Raw genomic sequence first — 22,796 nt, 5'->3', positions numbered from 1 at the left:
ATGTTCATCATACCAAAAAAAACAAAACACTATTGTGACACAAGTCTTGAGAAATGACGGGGAATTCAGACTCAAAAGTTTTGATGAGAAAATCTTTTTACATGAACAGAAATAAAGAAACACTGATCCAGAGTCTGTGCAACAAGTCCAAGGCCATCGCCCTGTGAAATCCCCCTCTTGAACAGAGAAATAACATTGCATGAGACTTATATGAACGCAGGCCACCTCCTCCTGAACAGTACACATCTGAGAAATGTGAGGCAACAAAAGAACCCTCCAACAAACGGCTGAGATACCATCAGATTTAGATAGAAGCAAAGCATGCTGCTCCATCATTTCAGGAGTAAAGTGCAACATTAACATGTCTCTCACATCCACTGAGCTGCCTCACCCAGTCCTCCTGAGCCTCCTCGAGGAGGAGGGGGGGGAGCATTAGCACACAAAAGCAAAGCCAGGCAGCAGATCAGACTGCAGTCGGGCCTCTGGAATTCATCTCAGCACAGATGAAGAATGAGAAATTGCCCCGACGTTTACGGCACGCGTCCTGCCGCAGAGGAGGAGACAAACAGCAGGAGAGAGCCACGAGACCGCGTGGAGATTTTTTTTTACCGTTATTAAGTTATCTCCGCTAATTTAGAAGATTAAGGTTGAAATCCCACATTAGAGCTCATTTCTCTGAGGTTTTGCTCGCAGCATACAGATCCGGCGATACGGAGTCGAATGCAACTTTGTGTTTGATGAGTGAGTTAGCCGAGGAGGCAGCTACAAATCCTGTGATGTTTATCCAGCCTAAACTAGCTTACTCCCAACTGGGTCTTTTGGGCGGTAAATAGAAGGGTGGGTGAAGCGAGATCAGCTCAGCTACTGAATCATGGACCTGTGGCGGTGTGGTGGCCGGGGAGATGAATGGGCGTGAAGCGAGTCTCACTTTCACACAGAGAAATGCAGTTAATGGCGACCGTTTGATTAACAGTGACCACAATCTTTCCCTAAACGTAACCATACCATCGTGTACTGACATTACAATTAACATAATCTGGGCTTCTGCAGAATTGTCCAATATTAATGTTATTGTCCAACAATAGGGTTTCAAAGAGACACATAGGCCTGAGAGTGTCTGTCACTGCCTGATGTAGAAATATGCATGTAAACTTCCAGAGGCTTAAGAATGACCCTACAGATTTCAATTAGGGCTGGCAATTGATTAAAATGTTTATTCGCGATTGATCATACGACTGTCCAGAGTTTATCATGATTTATCCCAAATTAATCACACATTTATTATCTGTTCAAAATGTACCTTAAAGGGAGATTTGTCAAGTATTTATTACTCTTATCAACATGGGAGTGGAGAAATATGCTGCTTAATGCAAATGTATGTTTATATGTATTAATGTAAATCAATTAACAACACAAAACAATGACAGATATTGTCCAGAAACCCTCACAGGTACTGCATTTAGCATAAAACAATATGCTCCAATCATAACATGGCAAACTGCAGCCCAACAGGCAACAACAGCTGTCAGTGTGTCAGTGTGCTGACTTGACTATGACTTGCCCCCAAACTGCATGTGATGATCATAAAGTGGGCATGTCTGTAAAGGGGAGACTCGTGGGTACCCAGAGAACCCATTTACATTCACTGATCTGTGTCAAGGGTCCCCTTTGAGAATGGCAGTTTTTCCTCGCCAAAATTTAGCTTTAGTTCGGAGTGTAATCTATCGCTTTTCGAGCTAAGCTACTATGACATGGTTAGTACCGATTCCTTAGGTTTTATAGTTTCATATGATGCTACTATCTGCACTCTGACACATTTTGTGTGAATGTGGTACTATCACTTTAACTTTGACAGCCCTAATCTCAGTTTAAACCGATTTATTTGCACATTCTAATTCCTGCAGGATGTCCCGTCTGCCTGACTCTCAGAACAGACACCATCAGTCCAAACGTTTGCTGACTTCATTGTTGTTCTTATCTCCATCTAGCATGAGTGGGTGAGTGAGGGGTTAATGGCAGAGCTGTGCTCTGTGTGAGAACAAGAAAATAAAGGTTGCTGTAAACGGATTTTGTTTGGCGAGTAAATAGGGTTGACATATATAGTGTTTACCTTCCACTTCACTTGACCTGACTGCATTCTGAAGGAGGCGCTACAATGTGCTGAATTAAACCTATTTTATATTAATTATTATGCCGTCAATAATATGTAGCAAATGACCCACAGGTCAAAATCTATCTACTCTAATTAGGAATAATACAACCGATCTCACTTCCCCGCTTTATATGCAGTTAAACATGTAGTAAACACACGGCTACTGCAGCAGACGTTGTGACGTAATACTACAGGAATGTCAGCAGTAATATCGTGGATTTAGTTATATTTTATTAACATTTTTATAACATCAAAATAAAAGGTTATTGGACCGGCGGTTTCCCGTGGACCTCCGCGCCACTGGCACCGCTGCCTTTGCCTGACAACAGCGGCGAGGAGACAGCGAGGTGGTCAGGCGGTATCAGCTCTGCACAAAGCGGCGGAAACAAAAAAGCCGACACATCACCGACAGTATGATAATAATGCACTTCCTGTTCCCAGTCTGATAGTCTGTAGATATGTAGCCTATAAAGATACATTTTAATAAAATACTGATGTCCCGATAGAATACAGTAGAGCGAAGACACCGTTTACATGCTGCGAGGCAGACGAGCGCTCGCCTTTCTGTTCACCCGAGGGGCGCGGTGATCCCGCGGAACCCAGCAGGACATCAGATGAGTAGGCGGTCCTTAATGTGGCCCAGGACGCATTCACGTACACACTGCTAAAAGAATGAGGCCATACGAGGCTCAGACCACCTCTGGATGTGGTCTGAAAGATCCGATCTCAATGTGTCCTCAATGCGTCTTGAGTGTGTTCACGCCTGTACTTAAAGCTGTCCATTTGTGATCCGATCACTGAGGTGTATGTTAATACCAGGTCTGAACAGGGCCATTGTCAGACCCTTCGGCGTCACTTTTCGGTCGTAGTAAACACGTGCTTAATGTTGTGAATTAAATAAAAACACTTGCTTAGGTTTAGGCAACAAAACCACTTAGTTAGGTTTAGGATAAACACAACATGGTTGGGCTTAAAACTACTACGTTTACACAGTGAAAATGTGACTTCACGTCGTGAACATGGGACAAGAACCAACAGATGATTGTGGAGTGAAATTGAAAGGTAACACACGGCACATGAACATCGGTCCCGACGCCACTGGCAATGAGAACGGGCTGTATTTACATACATTTCACACACACACACACAAACACACACACACGATAACAAGATACACAAACTGTTGTTGAGACAGCTGTTAAACAGTAAACACGGTAGGACTGTGTGTGTTTAGAGGAGTGTGTTCTCTGCTGCCAATCAAATGATAAAGAAATACCAAGAAAATGAATTTTGGCAACAGAAGTGTTTCTTCTATCGCTAAAACGCAGACAAGTAATCACACAATGGCGCGCGCACACACACACACACACATACACACACACACACGCACGCACGCACGCACGCACGCACGCACGCACGCACGCACGCACGCACGCACGCACACACACACACACACACACACACACACACACACACAAATATATTTGTCTTTAGAAATATAATCACTGCTGGCACTAATACATATTTGAAAATGGCTTTCTTTGATGAGAGATAAAGAAAATAACCACACTGAGAAGCTGCACTGTGAATAAAAGGCGTCTGCCAGAGTTCTGGGCGAGTTATTCATAAAACCCAACGTTACCTTCAAGAAGCTGGACCACCGGACGGCAGCCAAAAGATGCTCATTTACTGTTTTTTCGCAGCTCTGGCACTTTGGCAGAAAACCAGGCGTCGCTAAGAAAAGCGCCAAACTAATTAGAGAGACAGTCGCAGAGCGCGGTGCTTTATGGAGACGACTACAATTGCCGCTGTGGCTCAAGATGATACCATGCAAATAAAAAAAAGGGGAAATGGGAAATCTGAGCTCAGAGAAAATATTGAGAATGAAACAGAACGCAATGCACAAAAATGTGAATGTCATCACTCATGTGAACACATGGGAGGGATACTAATTTAGAGGTGTTTCCTAACTCCAGGCTGAACAAATAAGAATCAACACAACCGACTGGTGCACGGTGGAGAAAGGTTTAAAGAACCAGCACTAAACTGCCTCCATATACTTACCTTTTCCTGTATAATTGGCTTATTTAATGTAATATACCTTTAAGAGTAGAACAGACAAATAGATCAAAGGAGGCATAGGAAATGGAAAATATCAACTCACCATGAACATCATCTAGATCTTTGAAATTAAACAGAAAAGTATTGACAGTTCGTGTTTCCTCTTTCAACACGACTATTACCCCGTGCACAAAGCCAAAAGAAATTGTTATCCCAGTTTGGTATGGAAGAACTCGACTGGTCTGCACAGAGCCCGGACCTCGACCCCATTCAACACCTTTGGCACCTTAGCACTGGACAGTCTGGTCTCCTAAAAATGACGTTCCCATATAATGGGATGTCATTGTCAATTACGTTTCGGAGGATCCGGATTATGTTTTTTTTTAATGCATCGCACATACTGTACGTTTTTAATGATAGTCAGAGGGGTCAAACAAACACAAAACTTTCACCCAGGCAAGCTGGTCTCATGCACTGTCTGTACGTAGCTATACCAACACAAAGTAACCGTGAACCAGGAAATATAAATACAATGGAAGCCGTATAGTGATCACATCTGTCCGGGTCAGATTATTACCGAGGGTGAGGCGTTGCGGTTTTGGGCGGCTCTGCAGCGAGAGCGGTGCATGCAGAACGGCGCCCCTTTGCCGGGGCTCCTCGCTCTCTCATCCGGTAGCGGTGCGGAGGGAGACGGGCGTCGGTCTGCATGTGTGCCGTAGAGCCGGTTGAGGATCGACAGAGTTTCACTTTGGGAGCATTACGTGACCCGACATTATCAATCCACTTTTTAGGAGACATAGTTGAACTGGAACACCGACTGCGTGTCAGACCTGATCAACCAACATCAGCGTGTAGCTGTTTGATAGTATTTATGGTAACAGTCAGAGTCGAGTCTGGCAAGAATATTCCAAATACAAACTGCAATCGAGCAGAAAAACATAAACAACAACACAGCAAGACAAATACTCCAGTTTCAATCTCAACCATAGCTCACTTTGCATTGATGTGACTGAAAAAAAAAAATAAACTGGGAGTTCCACACAATCACAAATTCAGTTTCAGGCACTCCAACCTCAAACGCTGCCACCGTTTAGCTCAGTTTAGAAAAACAACATTCACCACCAGCTAAACCAAAGAACAGAAAGAGAAGAAAACAAAACCAGGAGGCAGCTCAGAAGAAGAAGTCTTGACATCACAGGACGTTTACTCTTAACTCCCTGGAGGAATAATCCACTCCAGGACAAAACACAAGCTCCAAAAAGAGCTCCACAAGCCGGACTCCAGCCTCGTGCACAACTGGGAACTAAATAAGATGATCACCAAACTCAGTCCGCTGCTGTCACTCCAGTAACTCTATCGTTTTTGGGACTTTGGATCGAACCAGCATGGAGCAACAGGTGAGCGTGTGATTGGACTGCTGACAGTCGGAGGTTCAGTTTATTGAATTCCGAGTGCAGTTTTGACAGGTGTGACACAGTGCGGTATCAGACAGAGGTGGACGGTCGTCACAAGCGGTTGAACTCGCTAATGCTTCTGTGGCTGAATGGGAGCAAATCCCTGCGGTGATGGATGTCCATGAATATCACATCCAAAACCCACAAACGGGTGTTACATTCATTACCATCCACAAGTGTTGAACCTATAGGCGGACCAAAGTAGTGGGGCAGCTAAACTGAAATATTCATAACAACTGTGCATTTGTGATAAAAGCACCACATTTGGCACAGATACAGTATAGGTTTATATGTTATGAAAAGATATAGATATCGGGGCGCTGACAATTCGGCCCCTGGCCTATTTGGCGGACATTTTTCCAATGGCGCTAAATGTTATACCATGATCCATAAAACTGATTTTATGACTATTGATAATGTGCAAGGTGTGTTCAAGCTGATTAGATCAGATGTCAGAAGATCACAGACATGTTTTTTTTTACCTCTTTATTTTTTATGGGTACTTTTTAAAAGCTTTTAACCTGAGAAAAACACGAAAACTGAATAAAAGGAGTAAATTCAGGGTCAAACTTCACCCCCTTACCTTCACGATAGAATAACAACCAATACACTGTTAGATCGGCAAGATCTTCAGCTTTCCATCGGTGTGTTTATGTTTTCATTAGCAGTAAAATTGACAGAGATATCGCTGGATACATTTTGGGTCACCAAAACTTCTTATCACAGTTAATACTGAACTTTGGGTTGTATCGCTAACTAGCCATGATGTATGCCCAAATGAAGGAGAACATCATCATCAATTGCTCCCGTGCACCTATAGAACAATGCCCCGATATCTATGTCTTTTCAAAACATATAAACCTGTGTCAAATTTGTTCCTTTTATCGCAAAATACACAATCGTTATGCTTAACCGCCCCGCTAAAGCCCACTGGCTGCTGACAGACGACTTGTGGGGAGGACCAAAACTCTCCTCATCTTCCTCACCACCGTCGCCACATGCTCTGCTAACATGAAGTCACCTCAGGAGGATGTAAAGGGTGAGGGAGTGGAGAGGAAGAGGAGGCCGTTTGGGATGCTTTATTTGCCACTTCATCATCAAAAGTGGATGTTGTGTTATTGCTGAAGAAGCACTAACGTAATTGACATACTGTAGCCTTATCCTACAATACAACTCGGAGCCAAAGTTTTATGCAGAGCCAGCGGAACAGTGAAGTTGCTGACGTTAAATAATAACATGACACGTTTGAATAGAGCTAGGACTGTAATGATAACAATATTTATGAGCTTACAGGTGTAGGATTAGTACTTCATATATCCAGAGGTGGAAAGTCCATCAACTTTGACGTATGTTTGTACCATTTTACTTTATACCACCACCAGATGTTAGAGTAGTTTTTACTCTACTGTATTCATAGATTTGTTGTCTTTGGTTTCTCCCAAGTACAGCAAGGTGCATACAATACACATGACACAACACACCTTTAAAAACAAACACATATAGTGCAGTATGCAATAGTGCAAAATGGGCAATTATCAAAAAATATAAGAGTTTACAAATCTTCAAAAGAGTAAAAATAAAAAGCTGAACTGCCACGGCTCAGACGAAGAGAAGAGGAAAGGAAGAAGGGTTAATATTTATGAAGTGGAGCTGAAGGTTTCCAAGCTCACTGAAAGGAGGGTTAGTATATCACATGATTAAACATTCTCATGGGTTATACAGAGCATGCATTCATGATTTACAGCAGGTCACGAGTTCAAACATGCTGTCATACAAGCACAGGATTGTGTTCTCAGAACATGAACCATCCGTTTATAACACATGTCTCTTATGTGTGTCTCCTCTGTGGCCTGTCCTGTCCGGGTAGAGGACGCAGGCAGGATGCATTCTGGGCCGTGGCAGCTTCAAAAGTGAAATGCAAAACGTTGGCCGTAGGACGGAAGCACATTGTACTTCAGCACAGAGGTGGTGGTTGTGCTGCTGCGCTGCACCTCTGCTGCTGAATGACCACAGAGGGAACACGGTGGCCAACACCGTGTACTGTAATAGGCTTGTCTGCTCCGTTGCTCTGTCCAGATCAATAAAGTTATAAAGAGACGCAAAGAGAGAGAGAGAGAGAGAGAGAGAGAGAGAGAGAGAGAGAGAGAGAGAGAGAGAGAGAGAGAGAGAGAGAGAGAGACCCGGTGAAGCCGAGCAGCCTGCCAGCAGCCGACCGTGTCCTCGGTCCCTGGCTGAGTCCACCACCGCTGCTGTCAGGGCGCTAACACGTCGGCCGACCTTGAGTTTACACCGAGAGCAACACACCGACCCACCCTATTTGCAAAAAAGTGTTGTCCTAGTCCAACAGCAGCAGCTTTATGTTTACATCTACGGGTATATTTATGGCACTTGGCAGATACTGTTATCCAGAGTCCCGGGAACTAAAAGTCCTTTTGGTTGTTTTACAGCCCGTCTGAAGAGCTGGACCTCAGATCGATAATTAAAAAGTATCTGTTTGGAAATGTTTGGAGGTGGAAGGGGAGACTGAAGAAGTAGAAAATCGCCTTAAAATAATTAAAGTAAATCAGGGCCGTCAAAGTTAACGGCACTAATTTCTTTATGCAATCGATCTTTTGGAGGTTGTAGCATCATGTCATACTAGCAGGAGGCAAAAAAACGCTCCAAACTTACGCTACATTTTGGCGAGGGAAAACTGTCATGTCCATTTTCAAAGGGGTCCCTTGACCTCTGACCTCCAGATCTGTGAATGTAAATGGGTTCTATGGGTACCCACGAGTCTCCCCTTTACAGACATGCCCACTTTATGATAATCACATGCAGTTTGGGGCAAGTCATAGTCAAGTCAGCACACTGACACACTGACAGCTGTTGTTGCCTGTTGGGCTGCAGTTTGCCATGTTATGATTTGAGCATATTGTTTTATGCTAAATGCAGTACCTGTGAGGGTTTCTGGACAATATCTGTCATTGTTTTGTGTTGTTAATTGATTTACAATAACACATATATACATACATTTGCATAAAGCAGTATATTTGTCCACTCCCATGCCAACAAATGGCAGTCTAATGGAGCTTCAGTGTCCGGACCTTCTTCTATGTTTTTCAGTGCTGTCTTCTACCGGTCCAGCACCGGCCTATACTATGGTTTTGGATGTGCGCAACCACCTTACATTGTTTGTCACTTCTGTCAACGCCCTATATAGCACTGTGTTTAGACTAGTTGGGAGGTTGCCTCATTGTTTTCAACATCAATAAACAGTTGAAGAAATGTCCCCCCTTGGTCATAGTATTGGAGTATTGATACGTGTGGAAAGCAGTGCCCTCTAACTGTGAGAATGAAACTGAACACAGATCGAAGCAGCCTCCAGGCTTGTGTTAAACTCTGCCCCAATATTTCCTGGGTAATTAAGAAGTAGAACCCAAAGAGCAGAAAATACTGAATACTTCATCATCAATATTGTTAGGTTGTCATATTTCATGTGACATGTGAGATTGTTACTGTGCTTCAGTTACACATGTACAACAGCAACTGATGTGGTGAGACAGAAACAGAAACACACAGTAAACAGTGACTATCATAATAATATATCATAATAATAATAATGTTAATGAGCTGCTCGGGTTGGTTTGTTTTGGATCTGGATGGATTTACTTGGAGTTCTACCTGTTAAACTCAACATTGTTTGACATCTCATGAATACATGTTGAAACATTGACAACATTGTTTCATATTTTTGCTGCTCTTTGCTAGGGATTACTTATTTGAAGATGTGTGCACATTAAAAACAAGTGTATCCCTGAAAACCACCAGCTCTCAGGCTAAGAAACAATCCGGTGAGACTGCAGTTAGTGTTCAAAGATAAGAAGAGATTCTGCAGCTTGCTCCTCCACCGAGGTGCACTCGCATACAGGTGGATAACGGTTTATATGAATAATAAAAGGAGATTATCATTGCACCATTTGTCATCACCAAAACGCCACGCGCACATGATAACTGAGGGCAAACTTCCTGCCCAACAGCTCGGCAGGAATTTGCCTGGAACACGGCAGCTTCACCGCTAATGATGACTATTTATAAGACCGTTCTCTAGTCACGCTGCAGAACTCGACAACAAACACAACGGGGAGGTGGTGAAGGAGACCTCTTCAGCATTCAGGCATGTCTGTACTCTGCTCAACAAACTTTCACTTCACAAACTTGAGATGTAATTTACCAGAGTTGAATATTGTCTCTGAATGCTCTCGTGTTGATTCATTAGAGTAAAGAAGCTGCACACAGGAGCAGCAGGCACCTTCTCCTCTTGTTGTCCGTCTGACTCGTGTCCCGGCCTTCGCTCTCATTACTCTCACCCTTGCGTCTGGACTTTATTATTATTCTGCTTGTGATCACTAGGCCTGTTCATCTCATTACTGTAACTCTGATTCAAGGCCCACACCTGCCATTACTGCGAGCACTCTGTCTCATTAGGAAACGCCTGTCACCGCCACGGTGAATGCAGCAACGGCAAATTAGCTCTGATGGAAAAAGTCTTCAATGAGACGGAGGTGCAGCAGAGGACGGTGGGACGGTGGGACGGTGGGACGGTGGGATGGTGTGTGAAGAGAAAAGGGTGTAAATTAACAAAACAGAGGCAAGTCCACATTAGTGTGGGGTGTGATTTGTGAGGGAATTAAGTGTGGAGGTGCATGCAGGTTTCAAGATCTCATTTCAGTGTGTGTGTGTGTGTGTGTGTGTGTGATGAGATCTATAGCGACCTAATGGACCTATTTTCTAGTCTGAGTTGCTTCAAACGATTTAGTCGGCAAGAGAAACTAATGTGGCTATTAAGGCTGCATTAGCCGAAGTCACTGTATCTATCTCTCTCTCTCACACACACACACACACACTCACGCACTCACGCACGCACGCACGCACGCACGCACGCACGCACGCACACACACACACACACACACACACTGTAATTGCGAGTTGTTGCAAATGTTTTCTTCTTCTACTATGAGTTTGTGTAAAAGCCGTCAGTGAGGTCACCCTCGGGCTGCTGAAGCCCATCAAATCCCGATCCTGTAAATACGGCTTTAAATCTTGTTTTCAGCATCTTACTGTACGTTTAACACAAACGGACGACGCAGGTTTTTAAACTCATTCAAAAGGTGTGATTTAACATCAAACTGGGAATGATGCTCGTTCTGGGGGAATTCTTTTATGTTTTCCCCCAGCAGCAGCCGAGGCCGACCGGAGTTGATCACGTTTGACGTGGAGGTGAGAAACATATCAGGACTGTCTGCAGTGTTTCATTGACTTTTGTATTATCTTGTGTATAAAATGTTCCAGCAGCACACAGATCTGTTGAGGGGAAATTAAACAGTAAGAAGAGGCGATCCATCTTCACACACGGAGCATCACTGCATGACTGTAGATCTGTTGTATGTTTGTCTGATTCTATTTCATAGTTATGAGTTTCTACTGGAGAGAAAATAAAATGAATTTACACACCAAATGACCGAGGTGCTGCGGGCGCAGACTTCAGACGCATCTCACTACCTCTAAAATACAACAAAGTGAACTATGTAAATGTAACTGTAATCCATCAAACCTGTTCCAGCCAAGTGGAGAGAGGACATTTTACAACAGCAATGTCTCAGTGTCAAATCCCACAACGACCTATAAAATCAGTTACTCTTGATTAATCCCTCTGGGGGAACTTCTGCAACAGATGCAAGTTACTAAAGCACTAGTGAGTCCAGTTAATCCAACTCAAGGCCAAATCGATCTACTCCCATCACCCAACATATATTACAGATACCTGAAGCTGCAAACACCTGAAGACCAAGGAAACAGTGCAAAGACTAGACATCCAGACATCATATCTTACATGGATTGTCCAGAATTTGAAGTCATAAACAACTGATCTTTCTCATGCACAGAAAGTGGACATTTAAAACCACTGTGTAACCACTGATTCTGATCAACCACAAGCAGAAGAAGAGGCCTAATGTCAAACCAAACGAAAAGCTAATCTCACACACTGGCAGCGTTGCATTTGCATTAAATGACTCGTAGTGAACAGCAGCTTACCTCTCTAGCAGAGAGGGGGGCCGTCCTCTTCTCACGGGGCACGAAACAGTGCTGGCGCTCATCCGGGTTCACGTGGACGAACTCGTGGTGCCCACGCCCACGAGGGTTTGACCCCGAGGACCCTGCAGACGTGCGTTAAAAGTCCTCGAAGTTTGTCATTGGCTCGGCCAGCTGTCCGTCAAAGTTTGCCAAGATTCCCTGCACAGAGACACCAAGAGAAAAAAAAGGATAAGTGGTGAGAAGAGGGGAAAGGTTGAGAGGAGAGAGGGGGAGAAATGAGGGAGGCAGACAAGTGGACAGATGCAGTGAGAGGACGGCGGAGCAGCCAAATGGCAACTTGGCCGGTAAAGTAAATCAGCAAAGAAAACGGTCAGTCGCTGGGAAGAGAAGAGACGGACTGAGATGAAAGAAGGGCAGAAAGAAAGTCAGACAGAGAGAAAGAAAGAAAGAAAGTGTCGTATCTTTCCTGCGACAGTGCTGTTGAAGTGATGAGGAAGGATGCTCCGCGGACACTGTTCTTGCTGGTATAACAGAGTTTATTACAAACAAGCAACAAATGTCATAACGAACGTCTAGAACGTCCGGAGGTCTCAAGTCAAATCTGAAAGTCCTGCACTTCGGGGCTCTCGCGCCTCCTTATATCGGGTTCATGTCATGCAACATCTGAGCTGAGCGCATGACCATGTATGGCTCCTTTGTCCTACATGTTTATCTTTCAGCCCCTGGACATATCGCATGACCATATGTCTCCACGCATGCCTCTTACCCACATGTTTACAATTAGGAGCCTCACGGTCTTGTGCAAGACTTGAAAATATACCACAAAAGCATCATGGGTAAAAAAGGGCCACCATCTCTCCCTGTGGCGTATCAATGACAGAGTGACAGAGTTTAGCATCCGCTGCCTGTTAATCAATCAGAGTCAAGCAGCCGTCACACAAATACGGACATTTTCATCTACTACAAAAAAATTCCATTCCTTTTACTGGAATGGTGTCATTTTCCAGCAACATACAGAGTCAAACAAAGACACACTGATATGGCTTTTCCACTGCACAAAGACGGCACTGTCCCATGCTGCGGGCCACAGTACAGCTCAGTGTTGGTACACTTTAGTTTCCCATGCCACTTTCAGAACTATTGGACCCTATACAGATGCACATGTGTAACCATAGCAACAGCAACCACAGCAACCATGAGTGTCCTTTAATAAACAGGCCTGACACAACACAGTAGTATGTGGCACAAGATGGTGGAGCTAAGTACAACCGAACGCTGAATAAGAGCGTTTTAGGCGACCAAAACTCCCAGACCGGACAACGCTGTAGTAGCGACCTGTCAATCACAAGGTAGCCCCGCCCTAAAGCATCCCCTGCTTTATGGTCTATTTGACTCTAAATGGGACCATAGTTTACTAAATGAACATCATGCTGTATTGAAGAAGACTTGAAACTAGTGATTGAGACCATAAACTCATGTTTACAATGTTTACTGAGGTAATAAATCAAGTGAGAAGTAGGCTCATTTTCTCAGAGACTTCTTAACAAACAGACTTCTTTTAGCAACCAGAGGAGTCGCCCCCTGCTGGCCAATACAATACATTGGCTATACTTTTCAGAAAAGGAGGTTGCGGCCTGGGAGCAACCCTCAATTAGTTTATCAACGCTGATGAGTCAAACCTGCCTTCCACTTTTTTGGGGGTAGGACTAGGGTTCAATAGCATTTTATGAAATCTGAATCCAGTATTAAATCTAATTAACTTTAGCATTTAACATCGACAAGTAACTGTTATAAGAACACTGTAACACATTTTACAGTGCAGCTACTGTAATTTGTTTTGACAGTATATTACTGTATATTGGATTACAGTACACAACAGTTGGATAACTGGGTTTTACCGTAATTTTACAATATATGCCAGCATGTTACTGTTTATTTACAAAAAGGTAATAAAATCTGCTACTTTTGCATTTAATTCCCCACAAATTAAAAAAAGTAGAAAACATGAGAATACACATTCAATACATTTTCGTTGTAATTTATTTATAAAAACAATGTAACTAAAACTAAAATATTTAATTTAAATCTGCAGTCAGAACAGCTGTAGCTTTTTTAATTGTATACCTTATTATTCACATGCTACTTGCAGAACATACTGGAGATCCCAGTGCAAAACCAATAAGTTGATACGTTTAAAATATTAATTTGACAAGCATAAAAGTTTAACTGGGAAAATGTCCTACATTTAATATGAAGCTATGAGTGAGATCAGTTCTCTGTAGAAGAGTCAACCAGACAACAGAAAAAAGTTTCATTATAGCCTCAAGGAATTTATGTTAATTAGCTACAGCTACTTGATTATAAGATAATTGTTTTTAGCAGTAAGTGGAAGCATACCATGAAATATCAAAAGTCAAAAGGTCACGTAAAGACAGATAGTTAAGTAGCTCTCCGGTTCGCAGATTTACTTTGGGTTTTGTTTGTTGTTGAACTCATCAGCACAGATGGAAGACATCTGTCTCCAATCAGAGCGCTCTGATTAAACTTTCTGTTCGGAAAATCAAGAAGAATCAACAGGAACACATGTCTGAATATGTTTTAGATACAGAATGATGAGATGAGATGAGATACAGTGAGCACATGGTGCTTCTGGTGTCAGGTCTATTTTCTCTGTGAGAGGGTTTTACAGAACCAAAAACATCAAACACAGAGGCAACTCTGTACCATGTCACACTGGAGGCACAAGTACACATTCAATAATACAATTCTGGATTGCATTCTGAATTATGCAAACACAGTTTTTCATTGTGGAATAATACAAATGATTCTTTTGACACTTGTTTATCCAGTGTGCCTCCACAAAGACTCTCCAGTCATTGTGAGACTGCCAGAGAGAACGATACAGCCATGACAGAAGTTGATGAATGATATGCATATAGCCAATACAGATGTCTCCAAAACGTTCCCTAATAACAGTATATTCAACCTAATTCAACCAATCATATGTCAGATGTATTTGTTGCACCAATCCGAGTCGAACTGCAGCAACATGAAAGCCAGCAGCAGACTAACTGACAGGAGAAGTGATCCTCCCTCCAGCGGTGCACTGCTGGAGGCGCTGGTGACACCTGGCAACCTCGCCAGGTGCATTTCCCTGCTGATTGCACACAATTTGCAGGTAAAAAGTTGACCTTGTCTGACGGTTGTCAAGGCTCTACATGACTGCTCCCTCTGATGGTAAAACACTGAGGAGCAAACAGAGCCAAGCTGGTAACCTCTGGGAGTTATAAAATCACAGACAGATGGTGTGAAGTCCCTCTCAGTCTCCTCGACCGGTTCTAATTCAGTTTTGTCTCAACTGTCTCTCTCTCTTTATCTCTCTCTCCTCTCAGCCAAGTGGACAGGGACAAATGCAAACCATGGATACGTTAAATGCTGATATCTTTGCATCAGAGCAAGTGACGTAGTATATCGAACATTATTGAAAGTTGAATGATATAATATAAAGGATAACAAACGATGAAGTCCACTATGCGTGGGTGGTTGGGAGGGATGGGTCAAACAAACACAGGACTTTCCCCCAGGAGACAGCTGTTCGAACCCTGTCTCCTACAGAATTGTCATTTGATATACTACGTCATCTGCTGTGCATGTCGCTTGTTGCACTATGCCACTTGCTGCGGCCCTCCGCGATCTATCGTTACAAATGTATCTGTGATGCGTCAAAGACAAACATAATCTGTGACAAAATGTGTTTCCCTCCAAATGTAATTGAGAAAGTAGTTTAGTTGTACAGGGTATAGGGCAGGTTGTCCGTATCCTGTGTGAAACCAGAAGTAAACGTTGACTTTACGGTTGTTATGAAACGTTGTTACGCTTGTTACATAATGATACATAATGTTATGTAAGATAGTCCAATAAGGGCAGTTATTTACATTGCATTGTTACATTACGCTGTTATGTTGAACTGTTATGTTACATTGTCACGTTGTTACATTGTTACATTGTTATGTTACATTGTTACGTTGTGTTACACTGTTATGCTACACTGTTACTTTGTTACGTTACATTGTTATGTTACATGGTTACATTGCTACATTACCTTATTATGTTACATGGTAACATTGATATGTCATTACGTTACATTGTTATGTTGTCATGTTACATGGTTACGTTGTCACATGGTTACATTGTTACGTTGTTACGTTGTTACGTTACATTGTTATGCTAATGGTTATATTGTTACACTGTTATGTCACATTGTTATGTTACATGGTTACATTATTACGTTGTTATGTTACACTGTTATGTTACACTGTTAAGTTACATTGTTATTTTGTGAGGTTCCATTGTTCCATTGTTACATTGTTATGTTGTTACGTTACATTATTAGGTTGTTTTGTTATTATTTGAACACAAAGCATTTTCTTCTCTAACCTTAACTAAGCAGTTTGTTACCTAGACATAACCAATCAGTTTATAACATTAACCACGTCATTGTGCGTTACTGCAAGTGTGATACGAGGCTGATATAATGCCAACATTATTTCTGGCGACTGCGTTCCATCCCTCCTGTCTTTCGCCTCATCACTAAATACCGCTGTCTTTCTCTCTCAGCCAGTAAGTTTCCAGGCTTCCTTCATGCCCACTGAGAGACTCAACATTCAGTCTCCCACAGAGACATATGGGAGATGAGTTTGGCACTTCCTAAACTGTGTTGCCACAGTTATAAAAAGATCCATTGAGACTGAAGTGGAGAAGACTAAATAGGTGACTGCAGGAAATTGTCTGGGTTTCTAAGCACATTTTCTGGTCGGGAACTGTCAGCACTTCTGTAAAATAATGCTGGCAGTCCTCCTCCTGCTGCCCCGACTCAAATCAGCCCAGCTTGGCAACTCCACACTCCACTTTGTCCACTGTCCCCCTTTCTACTCGTCCCTTGGGAGTCTGTGGCCATTAAAGGAATGAAAATCCCACTCTAAAACTCCAATAAAAACAGTAATCAAAGGCTTTGTAATTTGCATTCCTGAGTCTGCATATTTGTGAGGAGTTTTTTTTGTTTCCTGTGGGTACCTGCCAGAAGCAGCAAACACGCTGTCACATCCAGATATTTCCTGCAGCTACAACTGAGTTTGAAAGCAAGAAAAAAAGTTTCAGCTATCTAAAACTTCAGCGGGAAGTGTCAGATTTTGGCGTCAGTACTTTGCTGATCTTCAGCACTCAGAGAGAATGGGAAGACACCGGATTGGAGAAGAAACTACAAATATGACAGGAAGAACTCGTTGCTAGTGATTGTATGCATTGTGGAGAATGAGGTAAGTTGTTATAGTTGATTTTCTTCCACATAATGCTTTTGAATGCATCTCTGTGCCTCGTGTAAAGCCCTTTAAACTCCCTGAAAATTTGTCTCACCATGATGAAATGCAATGTGTAATGTGTTTACATCTATAAATGGGATATGACAGCAAAGTTTGTCCACTGGCTAAAGTCAGTGATGCTCCAGCATCTCTAATGCATCAGCCTGAATCAGCTCCTGGCTGTTGTCCAGTGTTGTCATCTTGGTAGGAAGCCACACATTATCAGATATGAAGGATGGGAGGTGTCTTGTGTGAACCAGCAGTCTATTCTGCTCCAACGTGTTAAGTGTATGAGGTGTTGAGCACGCAGCGTTTGGCTCAGGCAGACATTTTCAAAAACCACAATGAGAATAAATTGCCTTCTGCTGGTGCTGACTTTCATTTCCACTTTGTAGCTCTTCTCACAGAAAACCATCGGGCCAGAGGAGCTCCGATCACTACACTCACGTATAGTGGCTGCTTCAAATTCCGGCAGCAGTGAAATTGTAGCTTATACTAACTTACTATCATCCTGCTCATGTTGCACACACACTCACAAACTAATACTATATCAATATACAAAAATGTATTATTAACTGCGAAGCACTTTGGAACTGTTGCTTTGAAAAGTGATATATATATATATATATATATATATATATATATATATATATATATAGTATTAGGCAGCAAGTGAACATTTTGATCTTTGAACTTTTTGTTTGAAGCAGAAAAAATGGGTCAGTGTGAGGATGTGAGCGACTTTGACAACAAGGGCCAAATAGTGCTGGCTAGACGACCGGGTCAGAGCATCTCCAGAACTGCAGCTCTTGTGGGATGTTCCTGTCTGCAGTGGTCAGGACCTACCAGAAGTGGTCCAAGGAAGGAGAACCGGTGAACCGGCGACAGGGTCAGAACCGAGGCTCATTGATGCACGTGGGGAGAGAAGGCTGGCCCGTGTTGTCCGATCCAATAGAAGAGCTACTGGAGCTCAAACTGCTGTAAAAGTGAATGCTGGTTCCGATAGAAAGGTGTCAGAACGCACAGTGAGGAGCAGTTTGTTGCGTATGGGGACCGGTCAGGGTGCCCGTGCTGTCATAATATTATGGCTGATCGGTGTATATTCTGATGTTCTCACTGAAATATTTAAACTCTTAGCCTGACGTATTTGATATTCTTTGGAAACTTTGGATCCTCAGTTAGAATTGAAGATGATGTTTTTGTGGGTTTGAATGACGTCTGGCTGCACAGCAAGAGTCTGCAACGACTGGCTGCAATGACTGGAGTAGGATTTGGGATATGTGCAATAGTGAAGGGAAATCTTCTACCATTGAAAATAAATCTGTCAAATGGTGTGAGCTGTCCTGATCACACAAATCACTTTGAAATACTCCTAATTGTTTATTCATGCCTAAAAATCGGACCTGGCGGTGTCTGCTAAAGAGTTAACTTCTGGAAACCAAACGTGGTAAAGTGCAGTTAAAAATGTTATCTGTTTTTGTAACAAAATATATTTTTTAAACCTAAATATCAAGGCCTCAAAAGTGACTACTGACCATGTGACCAATCAAATAAATGATGTGCTGCTAAGCACATTTTGGATTTTGAATGGTGAGAGTTAAAACCAACCATCTGTCTCTCCGTAGTAACCCCTTGGAACCCACTTGGCTTTGTAGGTCTACAAGTAAAGACATTTTCATTCCAACCTGGCAACGTTTTCTAAAAAAAAAAAGAACCAAAGGTAGAACAGGTAGTGATTCTTATACCTCTCGACTATCCCATTTCTAAGCCTCTAACACCGATCCAACCTGGCAACTTCACACAGCGCTGATATCTCAGTTCTGCACCCAATAATCCTCCTCTGAATTTAATAGAACCTGAAGTGTGCAACATCCCTCTCCCTCTATGTGTTTGTGTATTTCTCTCTTGTCTGTATGTCTTTTGGTGCAATCTCAATCTAACGTGGCAACACAGCTCTGCCCTGGAAAGAAAAACATATCTTGTCCTGTTCCAAATAACCCCCTTTTCAGATCGCCATTACCCGTTTTTCTCAAATGTCTGATGGCAAAAATCTCTAAGGTCAAACTTACAACAACCCAACCTGGCAACTCCCCACTGTGTGAATACCTTGTTTCATCAGGCTCCTAAAGGAAATAACCTCCTTCTGCAGCTGATACTATTTGAAGTGGCAACACAGAAAACTGTTTTTACTTCAACCTGGCAACCGTGACTCTCTCTGCCTTTCTCGAAAAATCAAATAACCGGCTTTATTTTCCCCTCGCCACGCCTGATTGCTCCATCTGTTTCTCCAACCTGGCAAATTCACGCTGTGTTAATGAGACCTTACCTCCACCATCACGCATCAAATAACCCCCTTTTAGGGATATCATCAATACCCAAAGAGTTTAATTTTACACAGCAGTCTGGCAGCCCTCTTCCAAACTGGCAACGTCTTTCTTGCTCCCCCTGACTCAAGCCAAATATTCACATCTCTCTAATATCACTGCTTTCTCTAGTGGCTCAAAAACAGTTTCAGGGACCCAAGTTACAATGATCAAACCTGGCAACTTGAAACCAAAATCATTTGGACCTATTTATTATGTCTAACTGAAGTGAAACACAAACACCAACCTCACTCAGTCACCTCTGTGAGGTGCCACAGAGGTGACATGTTTACAGGAACAACTATTTACTTTTTATTCATAGTCTAAAAGTGTGTCATTCAAGAGCAACGGCCAATGAGAAAACTCCAACGACCAATCGTGTAACTTCATCACTCACTCGATCACTCAGCCCTCTGCGGTCCAGCCACAAAACGTCCATCAATCCAAACTGTCAACTTTGAATCAGTGAAACGTGCATCTCATGTCTGTCTCGAGACGAATAAGCTCCTTGAGGCTGAACCTCCTGAAGTCTTGAATTAGGATGTGTTCAACTTGGTGACCCCGCTCCAATCTGGCAACCAAAACTCCCTTTCTTTATCCATCTAGACATGTTTCATATTTATTCAAATCTTGTGCTCTCCAATGGAAATAAAACTACACAGGTGACTCATCGTTGCGTATATACCCTGATTTGAGCCAAATCCCAAAACATTACCATGTGGTCAAACACTTTATTGGTTCCCTGTAAAACCACATGAAGCCAGTCTGACACCCAGAGCCCTTAATTCTCTTCATTGGTCCTGGACTGAATAACTGCACTTCCTTTCTTATAGTACGCAGCCTGAGATGGACTACGAGCTGCTGTCCCTTCTCAGACAGAAGTGGACAAGACACCAAAACAAGTAGACAGAAAGACATAAAGGAGAAGATATACTGTATACGGATACAAGATTAACATGATTGTCTAATCTGCCTCGGACAGACAGACTGATGACGGACTGGATTATAGCATTAGTGGTTTTGCTTATTGTCATGTTTTCTTTATTCTGTCTGTTCTTTGTCAACAACAAAATGTTTTATTTAGTTTAATTAACTGTCTGACTTGATATTTTCTTATTTTTTACTTTTCTAATATGGCAAACACGTCCACTTTCCTCCATCATCATTCTTTTGTACAGATTTATCTCCTCACCGGCTCATACAGTTACAAACACTAGACTAAAGGTGACCTGGTTTTCCTCCCTGGTGTGGCCCCCGTGAGCCAACGAGGCGCTGGGTGAGCAAACCCCGGTAGAGCCTACGTTTCAAAAATACACACTGTAGGCACATCTCAGCTTGCTGTATTTCCACAAGACACGAGGAAGTGGAGCTCATTATAATACATCTCTGGAGGATGTGTAAAGTCATGTCATCAGGACTGAACACTGAGTGATCACCTGCAAGTGGCGCTCTGAGGCTAAAGAACAAAATGTAATACATACATGGTGTTCTGGAAACAAATACTTACTTATATAAGACTTCAAATCTGGCAAAACAGCACCCATCTGCAGACTGTCTTCAATGCTCATAAGTCAATCCAGTTTTACTGTCCTGTCCCAGATTGTCTGATTTCAAACATCCACCCCTTCATACTGGTCCAACTTTCATCACTTCACTTGTCATCTTGGTATACAATACTTAATACAGTCTCTCCAAACTGGCAACCAAGTCCTTTCCCCGTCCTGCTCTGAAAGCCCAATTGAGCCTCCAACTCACCAAAACTTTCCATCCATTGTGACAAAATTTCTCGTGAACATGCTTAGCCTTGGCCTACCTTCAAACCTGGCAACCCAGATACCACAGGCTCTAAACTCAGGCACCACCTGTTTAAAATGACTCCAACCTGGCAACTAATACCTACCTCTGCAAAACGCCCCCACCTGCTTTTGCCGGTATTAAATCCTTCAAACATAACCTTTTCCACTGGATTAACATCATTCCAAACTGGCAACCTTGTCAGAGCACAGCGTGCTTCGAACAAGCTACTGAGCCTCCATGTCTCCAAAATCACCCCGTCCACTTCACTCCGTTAAAAAGATGAGACCAACATGGCAACCATCCCTGTTCTACATTAACCTGTGTACCTGTTAAATATCCTGACAACATCTGCCTCTACAGGCCTCCCCGCCCTCCACCGGCTTAAAACTCACTCCAACCTGGCAACTTGTGCCCTGTATCAAACCGAACCACTTCAACTCTGAAGAGCCTGACACGGCATCGGGGTGATTTCCACTGTGCTCCCTCCAAATCCACTCACCTCCTCTGCTTAAAATCACTCCAACATGGAAACTCTGCCCTGCTTGTAAACCTTCCTGCAACCTGGCAACCGCAGCAGGTGCAGCGCTCTGCAGTGAGATAAGCTGAGAGGGACAAACTCTCCTCATCCTCCCTCCTCCTCCTCTTCCTCCTCCTCCTCTCTGTATCACTGCAGCTTTGTTCAGCCTGCGTATCAGCCTCTCTCTCTCTACACACAAAACCAAACTCATGTGTGTACTGTACTCCTGCAAACATGTAGAAGATGTGCAGAAAAGGTGTGTCTTTTACAGTATACAGTGTGTGTATGTGTGTGTGTGTGTGTGTGTGTGTGTGTGTGTTTGAAGGTCGGCACTGCAGAGAGTAGCTTCATGAGGTAAAAATCAAATTTGTTGTCTTCTTTCCAACTATGAACCTAATCCCAACTAGTAAACCACCGTGAGGAATGAATACCTGAAGACTTCATATGATCTGGTTGGAATTGTGACTGTTTCTCTGAGTCCCGCCCTTCTGTCAGTTTCTTCTTGGATCTTTACTATTCTCTAAACTATATAACACAATCTGTCCCCCCTAAATTGCCTAATGCACGCGGGACACCGACGCTGGTCTCCTGGGTGAAAGTCCTGTGTTTGTTTGACCCTAACCCTCACCAGGAGACCAGCGTCTAACCCTCACCAGGAGACCAGCGCCTAACCCTCACCAGGAGACCAGCGTCTAACCCTCACCAGGAGACCAGCTTCTAACCCTCACCAGGAGACCAGCGTCTAACCCTCACCAGGAGACCAGCATCTAACCCTCACCAGGAGACCAGCTTCTAACCCTCACCAGGAGACCAGCTTCTAACCCTCACCAGGAGACCAGCGTCTAACCCTCACCAGGAGACCAGCGTCTAACCCTCACCAGGAGACCAGCTTCTAACCCTCACCAGGAGACCAGCGTCTAACCCTCACCAGGAGACCAGCATCTAACCCTCACCAGGAGACCAGCTTCTAACCCTCACCAGGAGACCAGCTTCTAACCCTCACCAGGAGACCAGCTTCTA

General features: G+C 43.2%; 1 protein-coding gene across 3 annotated transcripts in view; it reads right to left on the bottom strand.

The window, feature by feature from the left end:
• Nucleotides 1-22,796, bottom strand: part of si:cabz01090165.1 (uncharacterized protein LOC100333421 homolog) — a 398,220-nt gene that overhangs the window by 174,490 nt on the left and 200,934 nt on the right. For all 3 annotated transcript variants that reach the window (XM_037776323.1, XM_037776324.1, XM_037776325.1), the window contains exon 4: nt 11,743-11,940. The gene's annotated coding sequence lies outside the window, so the exon portion shown is untranslated. The remainder of the gene's footprint in view (nt 1-11,742; nt 11,941-22,796) is intronic.

The sequence above is a fragment of the Sebastes umbrosus genome, chromosome 7 (assembly GCF_015220745.1).
Source record: "Sebastes umbrosus isolate fSebUmb1 chromosome 7, fSebUmb1.pri, whole genome shotgun sequence".
NCBI classification, from domain to species: domain Eukaryota; kingdom Metazoa; phylum Chordata; class Actinopteri; order Perciformes; family Sebastidae; genus Sebastes; species Sebastes umbrosus.
The sequence above is the reverse complement of the archived record's forward strand: the minus strand, read 5'-3'. Positions and strand labels throughout refer to the sequence as shown.